Genomic DNA, 14,429 nt, shown 5'->3' with positions numbered 1-14,429 from the left:
GTGTGTGTGTGTGTGTGTGTGTCTGTGTGTGTACATAAATATAAATATATATATATATATATATAGATATATACATAAGAGAGAGGTTGGAATTATGGTTATGGTGGTTACTTTACAAACGCAAGATGAAGGGTTTGATTCTCATACAGGTAACTGGCTAGGCTTAAAGTGGCCCACAGGGGCAGTGGGGCAGTAAGCCTAGTATTAATGTAATCTATGTACAGTGTCAGAGAAGTGTGTAAGAGTGGTACAGGATATGTACGAGGGTAGTGTGACAGTGGCGAGGTCTGCGGTGGGAGTGACGGATGCGTTTAAGGTGGAGGTGGGATTACATCAATGATCAGCTCTGAGCCCTTTTTTATTTGCAATGGTGATGGACAGGTTGACAGATGAGATCAGACAGGAGTCCCCGTGGACTATGATGTTTGTAGTGAGAGTAGAGAACAGGCGGAGGAGACCCTGGAGAGATGGAGATATGCTCTATAGAGAAGAAGAATGATGGTCAGCAGGACTAAGACAGAATATATGTGTGTGAATGAGTGGGAGGATAGAGGAATGGTGAGGATGCAAGGAGTAGAGGTGGCGAAGGTGGATGAGTTTAAATACTTGGGATCAACCGTTCAGAGTAATGGTGAGTGTGGAAGAGAGGTGAAGAAGAGAGTACATGCAGGATGGAGTGGGTGGAGAAGAGTGTCAGGAGTGATTTGTGACAGATGAGTACCAGTAAGAGTGAAAGGGAAGGTCTAGAAGAGGGTAGTGAGACCAGCTATGTTATATGGGTTGGAGACAGTGGCTTTGACAAAAAGGCAGAAGTTTGAGCTAGATGTGGCAGAGTTAAAGATGTTAGGATTAGCACTGGGAGTGACAAGGGTGGACAGGATTAGGAATAAGTATATTAGAGGGTCAGTCCAGGTTGGAAGGTTTGGAGACAAAGCCAGAGAGGCAAGATTACGTTGGTTTGGACATGTGCTGAGGAGGGATGCTGAGTATATTGGGAAAAAGATGCCAAAGATGAAAGTAACAGGAAAAGAGGAAGGCCTAAGCTAAAGTTTATGGATGTGGTGAGAGAGGACATGCAGGTGGTTGGTGTGACAGAGCAAGATGCAGAGGACATGAAAAAATGCAAACAGATGATCCTCTGTGGTGACCCCTAGTGGGAACAGCCAAAAGATGATGATTGATGTATATATATATATATATATATATATATATAGAGAGAGAGAGATAGATAAATATATATATATATATATATATATATATATATCTATATATATATATATATATATATATATATATATATATATATATCTACATATGTATGTGTATGTATATATGTTCTTCTTCCATCTCCCTTTGATGTCCTGTGGACTGGTTCACAGGTTGTTGTTGGCATGCCTTATGAAGAGTGTCTGACTGTCTTCTTTATCTTTCTGTTTTTGCCTCGCAACACGATATGCTTTCTTTGTGCCATCTACTGAGTCACCTTCCAGAAGTTGGTAGAGTGCCACTGATGCCTTGTTATTTTCTGTTGAAACTCCTTTTTTATCCTTCTTGTTAGCCATCCAATATACTCTCTTAGTCTTGTCTGTCTTTTCTTTCTCCCATTTTTCCCTGCATCCTTCTTTCTTTTGATAAATTCTTGGACTTGCGCATTCTTCCACCAGCATTTCTTATGTACCTTTTTTCCATACCTGGCTGAACTACATATATGTTCTTTTGTCCTCATATATGCTGTTTTGAGGTGGTTCCAGTCCTCTTCAACTCCGCTTATTTCCTCTTCTTCTTGAGGTGCTAGAGCCCTAAGCAATACCTAGAACTGTTGTGCTTTCTCTCCAGTCATTTTCAAGGTCTTCAGCCTGGTCTGTGTTGATCTTGAAAGCCTTCTATGATCACTGCTTGCATCTGATTGTGGCAACCCATGTTTTTTAATGTGGTTATTTCAACAATGGCAGTAATGGATCAAATCATGATGCTGGCTCCACTAACCAAGGTAGTTTGTTTAATTTGAGTCAGACGGAGGGCAGAATTGCTGGACCTGATTGTTTGGACAGTTTTCCTAGGTTATTGATGGATAAAGAAGATGTTATTCCGCTGAGCGGGCGGAATAGTGCTAATGAGAATGCACATCAGACTGGTTCCTTACAAGGTGACTGCTCTAACAATTCACCCAATTTAAATGTATGGCTGAATCAAAAAGTCAATTTTAATGACACTAATATGGTAAAAAATTATTCTAGCTTCCCTTATGCTGGCAATTTACAAAATTAAATGATTTGTTGTTTAAATATAAAACATTAGATATGGATAATGCCTATTTAAAGGAATGTATACAGCTCAAAACTGTACCCAAAGGTTTACAGGTTTGAAAGTTTCCAAATAATGTAAAAGAAGGTACAGAATTTTATAATATTTTAATTGATATGTTTGATGGTTGGGGCTTTGACCTCATGAAAGCAATTATTAGAAATAATGAATATGATATGTGTACTTTAATGGAACAAATTGACTACATCAATGGGAAAATTATACAGGATCTTTTATTTACGGTTGAGGAAGAGAAAAATAAGTATTTAGATTTGAGGAAGCAAATAGACAATAAATGTGTTAGAATTTTCAATAGGAAAAAAATAAAAATTATTAGAGACAAATTTGAGTATGAACATCATACACAGTACCCCAAACCCAGAATTATGTTCAGTTATAACACAGATGCATATTCAGGATTTGATAAGGAAAGACACGATGCCTTAGATTATGGAAATGAAGATGCTTACCATGAAGATATACAAGATAGATATGACCCTTTAGAGTATCCCCCCTCCGGAGGTCAGACAGGATCAAGAATCAATGCAATGTGAACTATCAGCAGAATGGATGGAGGGAGAGGGGGAGGAGATAAGTTGCTATTTTGATCCACCGAGTGGTGAATCAAATACAAACAATAGTATAGAACATGTTTTTTTTTCTTGTGATAATTTTAACATTTTAATTACACTGACTTAGAAATAAATGATACTTATTTTAAATTGTTTTTAAAAGTTTGAATTTTGTCCCTAGAACTAAAAGTGACATTAGTCGACTTATTATATGTTTAAAAATGTTCATTAGGAAGATTAATTTAAAGTTAATATGTGAAGGTATGCAAAATGACAATGCTGCTTCTAATTTGTTAAAAAGGAGAAGCGTTTGGAACCCACCTATTCACCCACAGTTAAAACATTTTGAAAATTTAATGGAAAATGAATTGAGAATGGTAATAAAGAAAAATAGATTTGCATCAAACTTGTCCCCAGAAGAAAAAGTCTTAATGCAAAAGTTAAAAGAAAATGAAAATTTGAGGGTTATGAAACCCGATAAAGGTGGGGGAATTATTTTGATGAATAATATTACTTATGAAGCTAAAATGTTGGAAATTTTACAAGATGAGTCTAAATATGGTTGTATTTCTAAAAATGAGATTCACATTGATATAGGAAAATATATTTAGTCCTATATGATTTATTTAAGGAAGGCTACATAGAGAAAGAAATGTTTGAATTTTTACATAACAATAAACCAAAAATACCTTCAATTTTTGGTATTCCGAAAGTTCATAAAGATATATTAGATCCGCCACTGCGTCCGATCCGATTGTGTCTGCAGAAGGTTCTGTTATCTCACCTTTGGCTAGATATGTAGATGTGACATTAAGAAAGTTGATGATGGTAGGTGAATCTTTTTTAAAAGATTCTTGGGACTTTTTGAGGAATATTACTACTGATTTGTTTCAACAACAGCTTATATTTATAACTATAGATGTGATAGACCTGTTTGGATCTATACCACATAATATTGGATTAGAGTGGTTTGAAGAAACTATAAGATTTACTGGTGAGTTAAATGATAAAGAAGTTTATATTTGCCTTAATTAGATGGAGATGGTTTCAAAACATAATTATATATTTTTCCAAGGTGAGTACTACCATCAAATTAGTGGGGTAGCTATGGGAGCAAGATGTGCCCCCTTATATGCCAATATGGTTTTGAACACACGGGAAAGAAAATATATATACAATAGTATATATAGGAATAATTGGTTGTTATATAAACGCTTCTTAGATGATATAGTTATTTTTTGGTTGGATAGTAAAGAAAGATTAGAGGAATTTATATTATACATAAATAATACAACAGATTTTCTTAGATTTACTTATGAGATTGGTTTAAACAAGATTAATTACTTGGATGTGAAGTTAATTAAAGATACCAAGTAATTTAGGTCAAAAGTATATAGGAAGAAAACGTTCTCTAATTCATATTTACATTTTAGTAGTGGGCATCCGCTACATCAGAAAAAAAGCATTGTAAAAGGTCAATTTGTTAGAATTTGTAGGATGACATCCAGTGATGAAGATTTCTATGAAGAATGTGAATTTTTGGGGAAATTATTCATAGAAAGAGGTTATCCTATGGAACTCATCAATAAAATAAGAAATTATGTAATTAATGGAAGAAAGGATAGATTTGAACCTATATTAGGGAAGAAATTGATGATTACAGAGGTTAGAGAAGATGAAAATTATAATAATAATAATTCAGACATAATTCAACATGTACATGATAGAGATAAAACTTTTACAAGTGCTTTTATTACTGATTATAGTGGGGACTCAGAAGTGATTTGTAATGTATTCAGTAAAGAAAGGAATAAGTTCACAAGTTTAACAGATTTGAAGTTAGAACATAAAGATACTTTAAATTTTATATACAGGAGGGGATAAAATATCAAAGATTGTTTTATGGTAAGGAATATTGGTTTTAAAAAAAACTACTAAGTTAAGAGGGACATACCCATGTGGGATGTGTACCCAGTGCATTTATGGCTAACAAAGAATGTATTTATATTGAATCTAGAGGGAGAGAATTAATAAGTAGGACACATAGTACTTGTGAGACTAATGGAGTTATATATATGGCATTGTGTGAAATATGTTCAGGATTCTATATTGGAAAAACCGAAAGGAAAATAAGAAGGAGAATCTATGAACATATGAATGATATAAAAATAGGAAAGAAAGTAATGCTTTATATAGGCGCAGTACTATTTGTCCGCTAGCTAAATATACATTTTTTATTATTAAGGAAATCCTGAAAGATGAAAGGGGTGGTATGTGGGAAATTAAAATTGAGTATCGAGAACTATACTGGCAAATTGTTTAGAGGCAAACACGTATCCAGGTATGAATGATGGTGTTTCCCTTGCACCACTTCTTAAATTGAGGGCTGCTAGATTATAATATACAATATATCAATATATTTTTATAATATGCTTTCAATTTGTGTATTGTACATAATGTATAATATGTTTGATTAGTTGTTATATTTATATATATATTTTATTTTTTATTTTTCATGTGTATTTATTAAGTATGTGATTTATTTATACACATATATTTATTATATTTATTCAATTCACATACTATTTTAGAATTTTACACATTTTAGATATTCGAATATGGTTTTAATTCCTTGCACTCGCACCTTAACAGTACATGAAGTATATATATGATAAGGTTCAGTTGTAATGGTTTTGTATTTGGCGTTTGGACTACATTAAAGTTTGCTGAACTGATCTCCGTGGTGGCGAGTTTGTCCTATCGTTATCTGCTTGATTTTTATGCTTCAGTTGTAATGAACATGGTTGTCCACTTGGGGGTAATGTTTACATTATTCATATAATGAATGAGGTTTTAGCATTATATTTCATATTGATTGTAGCCGGCGGGGGATGGATCACGGAGTATTTATCTATCTATGTAGAGAAACATTTGGGACCCGTTTTGAACTCCAATAGTTTTGTCCTGAAAGATTCAAAGCAGTTTTTGGTGAATTTGTATGAATGTTTAAGAGACTTGGTCAACACCAATGAAATAATTTTTGTAACTCTTGATGTTCAGTCTCTATTCATCGTTATACCGAATGATTTAGGTATATTATATGTGCTTGAGTATTTGAGAACTCATAGTGATTATCCTGAAGTAAAAAGAGATCTCGTAGCTCATTTTTTGGAAATAGTGTTAGAAAATAATTTGTTTATGTTTCAAAATAAGATATATAAGCAACAGGATGAGGTAGCCATGGGTACCCCTTGTGCCAATAGTTATACAAACATGTTTTTGGCACAATGGGAAGAGGCAACCCTGTTCCAACTAACTGACTTCAAACAACATGTGAAGTTCTATCGATGGTTCGTCGATGATTTGTTTTTACTATGGGATGGAGACATACAACAGCTGGATACATTGTTTACCACCATGAATGGTCTCACAGAATTTCTTAAATTCACTATGAAATACTCGACACAAAAGATAGACTTTCTTGATATCTACATAGAAAAACTACCTTGTGGGTTAATTAATACTGGGATACACAGAAAACCATGTTATGTAAATACATTATTAATGAGATCTAGTATGCACCCCCCTTATGTTTTTAAGAACATTATTATTAAGGGTCAAGGGATACGTTCCTCTAGGATGAATTCGACAGACCCAGGTTTTGTAGATGAATTAGTGAGAGTTAAGATGAATTTGTTGGAAAGAGGATATAGAGAACCTGAAGTAGATGAACAGTTACATAATATTTCTACTTTACATTCTGGTACGGCTGCACCTTATTTTGTACCAGTTATTACTAATATTCCTGCTGATCCAGCAACTATCAATTCTTTTGTTAAATTTCCCTCCTTTTATACTACTGACCATATGGAAATTAGAAGGATAATTAGTAAACATTGGTCAGTTTTACAAACAGATGATAATATAAGAAAGGTAGTGGGTGAGCAACCATCTTTTCTATATAGAAATAAAAAGAATCTAAAAAGACTACTTTGCTATCCTAATGATATGAATTTGACAACTGGACAGACACATACAGTACCTTGTGGTAAATGTAATTTTTGCTCTTTCATAGATATTAGTGATGAATTTTTGCATCCTGATTTTAATAGGACATTTAAAACTACTGCCTCAGCTAATTGCATGACTCCACATTTAGTTTACTTGGCTATTTGTCAAGCCTGCTCAAGCTTTTATGTTGGAAAAACAAATAGGCTATTTAAAGATAGAATACGTGAGCATACCTACCATATTAGGAAAGGTTCTGAACATAATGCATTAGCCAAGCATGTTGTTCGATGTGGTGACACACATAATTTTTTATTTAGGGCTCTAACTGTGATCCATCCTAATGTACGTGAAGGTGATATTAGAAATTATACTGAGACCATAGAAAGACAGTGGATTATTAGATTAAAGGCAGACAAAGGGAAGGGATTAAATGAAAGGGCTTCCATTAAGCCCTTTCTTAGGAAACGTAGAAATAATAAGTGTGTGATTATATATTGTTATGTGTAAAATATTTCTATGTGCTTTTTATGTCATATTTTTAATATATTACATCATATAGATAGTTATTTACTACATTTGTATTATTTGTATTTATGTGTCTTTAAGGTTTTATTAGTATTTGAAATATGATATATGTATCTGTTTGTCATGGGTGAATTCTTTTTATTGTCTGATGAAGCTTATCAAGCGAAAGCACTTACTTTTATGTCTGGACACCCTTGAATAAATTTTATTCGATCTACACTGGAATTTCTGGATTATTTGGTTCTACCTTTACTTGTGACTGCTACGGTGATTTTATATGCTTTGTTCTGCTTCACTTTGTCCCACATTTATGACTTTTGCTTTATATACTTTCCTTTGTTGGGACAAAGCATTTACCAGATTATTTGGCAGTATCCTGTTTTTCTACAATATTGATTTTAAAGTTGATTATGATTCATTAGAAACGTGAACCTTGTTGGGATTGACAGTTTGATGATGGGCATTTTCTGAGAAGCTATAAATGGATAATTTGCTTTTCTTATTGGGAGAAATCCATGTTATGTTTATTGCGATTGCCAGCATTTCCGAAGGGTATGTTTACATATTAATGAGTTTGATTAACAAAAGCTATTGGTCTATTCAAATGTTAATTGTCTATATAAAAGCAGTATAATTAAGTCTTTCATTTGTCTGATGAAGTCTGTGTTAATGGATGAAAAACGCTGTGATTTGTTAAGCGTTTAACGTTATATGTTGTTTTATATACAATAAAATACTTTATACGATTCAAGAGTCCGGAGTTTACTTCCCTTCAACTGTGCGTTTTTGTGGTTACCAGTTGTTTGGTTCGCATATGTACTCCTTGTTTTGGTTAATGTGGGCTTACTGTTTCACTGGGGATGAATTTACAGTCACTAATTCTACCCCATTGTCCGTTCCTTACTAGGAGGAAGTCTACCAAAGTTGCACATTAGCCACTTTTGTATACGATCTTGTGACAGTATCACTTTTTGAACCATGTGTTGGCTACTATCAAGCCATTTGCCAGACAGAACTCTAGAGTGGCCTCTCCGTCTTTATTTTTACTGTCCTCCAATATGGACCCAGGCAGTCCTCATATCCTATTCTGTCTGTCCTGATATGTACATTCAGGTCAGCCATTATCAACACCAATTCCTGTTGTCCTGTTGTCCTGCTTTATAAAGCATGTCATTAAAATGAATGGGTTTCCTCTCATGCCAACCTCTGTTTCTCAAGTGTCCTCTTAGGGCAGCTGTCATTTGTGGTTCCGTTGATTTTCACTGAAATTATGTTTCACGTCTGTTCCAAGTGTGTTACAAGCCTATAAATATGGCTCTTACAACTGTATACATAGCTTTATTATCATTTTCAGCAGATGTTAATCTCCACTGCAAAATTCAGTTTCTTGAAGTTTGTTACATTAACTAAAACAATGATTAACTATATAAAAAATAGTTGCATAACTTTTAGTTTGTGGTAAGAGAAGCCTGAGTCAATTTGTTTTGCATGTTAATTAGTCTGTAATTGCTGAAGTCATCCTTGGCCTTCTGTTAAGTGTTTTTAATCTTGGACGTACTGGGTTAAACAATGGGTGCCAACAGAAGTGAAAATGGTCATATCAAACTTAATGAGGTGCTAAGTGCATTGGTTTCTGGCTTGGTATTGACTTTCATTTCATTGAATGAGACATTCAAATGTTGAGCAGTTAAAAATGTCTTATGCATTTCAATTTATATATTTATCTGAATGTGTTAACCACTGCAATCTATGCATGCATTCATTACAAAGTAGTGGAGTCAGATATTGTCTAGGTGCATCATGTGGACAGACAAGACTTGGCTTAATTGTTTGGGTGTAGGTATGCTGCTTTATGAATCTACAGAATTCTGTTTAGTTGAGGAACTTGTAGTCCTAAAGAAATGTTGGACAAGAGGTTAGTGCAGCCTTTTTTATTAAATTAATGCTGTTTTTAAGAATTTTACTTGTTATGGTTGGGGACAGTGGGATTCTAACTGACTGTCACAATTTGCTATAGGTGACTTCAATTTTGAAGTAAGTTTTACAGATAAAGGCAATATTCTGCTGGTTAAACTGTACTATAGAGTCTGTGCAAGCCATCTGGAGAAGCAGTCAGCATTAAAGGAGATGGCTGTTGAAAGAATTAATGGGACTTGTTTAGACTACACACTTGTACATTACAGGTAAGTGAACATTTCTATGTTTGGGAGATTCTGATTTAAAATGTGTGTTATTGATGACGTCTCGTGTTTGGTTCATTAATGGAGAAAATTAAGTGACTGTATATTTTTCATGTACTTCTTGTTTCCATGTTGCATGGTCTATTTAGTGTAAAGCTTTGTATTATAGGTTTAGTTCTTTACAGGTTGCTAGTTTTCCTGCACTCTGAGTGTGCAGTAGTTTCAGTGTGTGTTTGTAGTGTTATCTCCATTGCTAACTGGCTATTTTTTCATTGATTGCTTGTGAGTCTGGTTTTCTAGGTTTACCATGTTTTTGTTTTGCTCTGCAGGATTTTAGCCCTACTAAGACTGAAGGTGTTAGTGTGGCTTATTAGTATTGTATTTTTATACAATATTTATTGTGTTTTACTTTTGTGGATAGTGACAATAAGTTTATAATTAGTTTTGTTGGTTGTGAAACTGGAGTTGTCACTTCACTTCCTGGTGCTGTATGTGGCAATTATGTAAATTCTCTTATTATTTATGTCAAATCTTGAATTTAGAATATATGTTGTAGGAAGAAATAAGTATGAATGATGCATTCAGTGTATTGTTGTGCCATGTTTTGTGCATAAGTAGTAGATTCATAGGTTTATACTAGACTAATGACCACCATAGTCTTTACAAGTCCAAAATCATGTATAACTTTTAAATACAATCCTAACTCACATTAGTAGGAGAACAACCGGATTTTGAACAACATGGATTTCCTAAAGACTAAGAAGTATGAAACTCTAATGTCTGACATTATAGACTGAAGTATGAAACTCTAATTTCTGACATTATGGACTGAAGTATGAAACTCTAATGTTTGACATTACAGACTGACTGCCATCTTCAGTGATTGACCAGAAAATCAAAACATTTAATAAGTGAAAGAAAAATCAGTGACTTACAATTGAGAAAACGACATGCACACTAATAATTGGGCTTAAAATAGTGCACTAAAAAATTACCCAGCTTTTAATAGCAATTTTGAATTGAACTGAATAAAATACGGGACAAATTTCACCATCACTGATATAGATCATGCCCTGCAGATTTGATAGGGTTGTGAACAGAAAGGGTTTTCCTCACTGAACCATAATGATGGAGTACAAACATAGTTGTATAGAACAGTATTTATTATTAGATGAGTAGATGACTGCTGGCTAATGTTGTGAAGAAGCTCTGTATACATTAGTTGATGGGTTAGTTCTAACCAATTTAGACTTTCAGTCCTATGCAGTAGTGGGTTCTGCAAGGGGCATTTGCTGATAATTTGGCCACTTTATTACGGCATTGATCAAATTTTGCTTTTTATGCTGCCTGGAAGTTAGGGTAATTTCCAAGTGTAGTACCTCGCGGGCGGTTCTGCGCAGGTTAGGGCGTGTCCACAGTGACTGGCAGGTCATCGTACATCTGATTAACATATGTTACAAAAACGCCTGTTATTCAGTTGTCCAACGACCGTAAACACCTTTTATTCAGCTGTCATTATTCAGTAAATGTTACAAAAACAAAAAGCATCCTGCGAGGTACTACACTGTTTGATTACCTTACCTTCTGATTACTTACCCCTAACCAGGAAAAGCCGAAAGACACAACACAACAACAACTATGTTAAACCATATTCCATGAAACAAACTGTCCATCTTGCTTTTTGGCACACTTGCATTTTCCCGACTAGCTCTTAATATCAGTTCATAACCTTTAATGTAGCTAAACTTAATGAATACTGTGGATAATGAATTTTAGGCTGAATAACGTGTTTGTTAATGCTGAATGCACACCAGCCGGGTACTGTCAGAACACACTTTATACCTGTTTAGGGTTGCCACCTTTTCAAATGGCCAAAGTGGGACATTTTTGGTACAAACATCAGATTCTACTAGGAAATAATTCTGTCCTAAAATCTCAGGACATTTGCCATTTTTACAATTTTTTGTCAGGACACTACTGCCCAAAGAGGGACTGTCCCTTGCAAAGTGGGACAGGTGGTAACCCTATACCTGTTAAATTGGTCCCTTTTATTTAATAAATTTTGTATGAAAGTAGTGTTTTACTAATATGGCTCCATACACGTGGAATCTGTTGTAATGAACACAGTACTTGCCATGGTTGCCTAGTGCCTCATATACCTGCTTTTTACACTATCTGACCTTGTTTATTGATGCTGTTTATGTTTTTATTTTTACATAACAAACACTAACTTTTCACTAGCGTTTCAGTATCCTTGTCTCCTCTCATATTGCCTAGCAACCCACAGATTTGTGCATTAAGTCAAAACTTCTTTTGTTTTGAAAGCATTAACATAAGAGTTACTTGGAAATGACAGCTTTTGCAACACGAAAATGGCAACCGAGTTAATAAACTCACAGGCCGCTCTTCTCAGCACCCGCAATGTACCCAGTAATTATGTTATAAGCTTGACTAATTATATTCAGAAGTAACATTCAGAAGTAAAGTTGAACAAAAACTGAATAAAATTACAAGCTTGACTAAAAGTAACGGTATGGCAGGAGCAAAATAAATATTCATGCGGGCTTGGGCATGTTCGGGGCGGGATTTGCTACTGCGCATCCTGCGAGGTACTACACTTGGAGATTACCGAAGTTAGTAGGAATGGGTGCTCTGTACACTAGTGAGAGGAGGTGTTCAGGAGGGGAGAGTGTAGCTTTAGTTGTATTTTTGAGAAAGTTTTTGGATCTGTAAAGCATTGCAAGTTTTTGGTGAGTTTTTTTATGCAGTTTTGTACATGCATCTGAAATGTAAGATTATAGGTTCATAGGTAAGGTAAGTACTAGGCTAGCTGCTCTTGCAGCCCATTTTATCTAGCTAATTTCCCTATTTGTGTTTGAAATAATCTATCCCACTTGGTTATAGATTGGCCTTACCTGTCCCATGGCTGATAATTAACATATTACCCCTAATGAGAATAATTGGGATCATGCCATAGATAATTTGAGTGGGCCCAAGCCTAAGATAAAGCATTTAAGAGCTGCATCTGCCCATTAGTAATGCATGAGGCTGTTGTGGGGTAACGTTTCGGTTTCCCTTCCATATACTTAAGTTGCACTTGAAAATAAACAGGGATGAACTTTGTTTTATGTGGATGGGGAGTCTTTTCCACAGCAGCAGTATCATCTGTGAAATATACCTGTCCTCCAAACTGTTCTATTAATGTTATAGAAGAGTTTTAGATACCTAGGCAAAGTATTTATGATGCCATTTGACTTACTGATGTGCAGTAAATCCATTAGTAATAGGTTAAAGGTTGCCTTGTAGGCTAAGCACAGGTCACATATTTGGAATCTGTAGGTTACCAAGTATATTGATAGGGGTTTCAGTTGGTACATTAAGAGCCTGTTGTTTAGGCCTTGTATCCTTTCAGTAGGGTATCTTTGTGGGAGCTCCAGTTGTTGCATGTGTCTGAACAGATTCATGCCAAAGGGGCCATTATGTGAAATAACTAGCCCAATGAAGGCTGAGTAAAGGGGGTTAATAACATCTCTAGATCTAGACACAATCCCTTTGCTTATAATGTTTGCAATAGAGGACTTTCTTACAACAGACACATGTTGATCAAAAGTTAAGTCACTGTCCACATAAGTTCCCAAACCTGAACAACTGGATGAATGTTTTAGGGGCATATTGTCAGTGTGGTAGTTCCCTGGAGTAGATGACTTCTCAGAAGAAACAGTAGAGCATTTTTTAGTATTTAGTTTTAGACCATACGTCTGCTATGTCTATGTGTGTATATGTCTATACACACTGAGCAGAGTGGATGAGAGGTGTTGACTCCAACTCTTAGCTGAGATATATAAGTATCCTGGGTTTTTTTGATTATTTATACAGTTTATTGTTTCTAGCAATTTATATATAGCACTTTTATTGTAATCTGCACGGGTAACTGATTTGTTTGCAGTTAAAAGCATTCTGTATCTTTACAAATCTTTATCTGTTTAAAAACTTTTATTTTGTGGCTTTCTGTAGTGCTATGTAGGCTAATAGCTTTAGTATTTGTCCTAGTTCAGAATTGTTGGCTCTGGGCTTGTTTGTTTATACAGTGATTGTTCAAAGCACATGAACAGGCCATCTTGAATTAGCTGAAGCCTTTCTTTACCTTGGCTAAATTGTATTAATTGGCTGCAGGCTAGTGGGGGCTGGTTCTTTTGTGTTTTTGTAAAAAAAAAGTTGTTCTTCTGGTATTTAAGCCCTAACTTTGAGAGAGTTTCTGTCTATACACACTGAGCAGAGTGGACGAGAGGTGTTGACTCCAACTTTTAGCTGAGATATATAAGTATCCTGTTTTTTTTTTTAATTATTTATACAGTTTATTGTTTCTAGCAATTTATATATAGCACTTTTATTGTAATCTGCACTGGTAACTGATGTGTTTGCAGTTAAAAGCATTCTGTATCTTTACAAATCTTTATCTGTTTAAAAACTTTCATTTTGTGGCTTTCTGTAGTGCTATGTAGGCTAATAGCTTTAGTGTCCGCACCCATCCTCCTTGTTGGTGTCTTGGTGTTATACTTGGTGGCTTTGCAGCTGCCTGCCCCTACTGTAAATCTGATCTTGGACACTCCTCCCAGTCTAGTGTCATTAGCTCATTCTACCTAATACAGAGATAACATTTGATAAGGCCTTCTGTTTCTCCTTTTTCCCTTTCAAAAAAAAAAAAAAAATGTTTTGCCTGAATTTCCTTGTTCTGACTGTGCTTCTCAAATATATTGGAAATATAGAGTATATTTTAAAGCATTTATTATAACTGTAATTGCCTTAATATTGCTATAACTCAAATGCTCTAGGTTGC

This window comes from Protopterus annectens, chromosome 12.part0 (genome assembly GCF_019279795.1).
Source record: "Protopterus annectens isolate FY-2018-M chromosome 12.part0, PAN1.0, whole genome shotgun sequence".
Classification (NCBI taxonomy): domain Eukaryota; kingdom Metazoa; phylum Chordata; order Ceratodontiformes; family Protopteridae; genus Protopterus; species Protopterus annectens.
The sequence above is the reverse complement of the archived record's forward strand: the minus strand, read 5'-3'. Positions refer to the sequence as shown.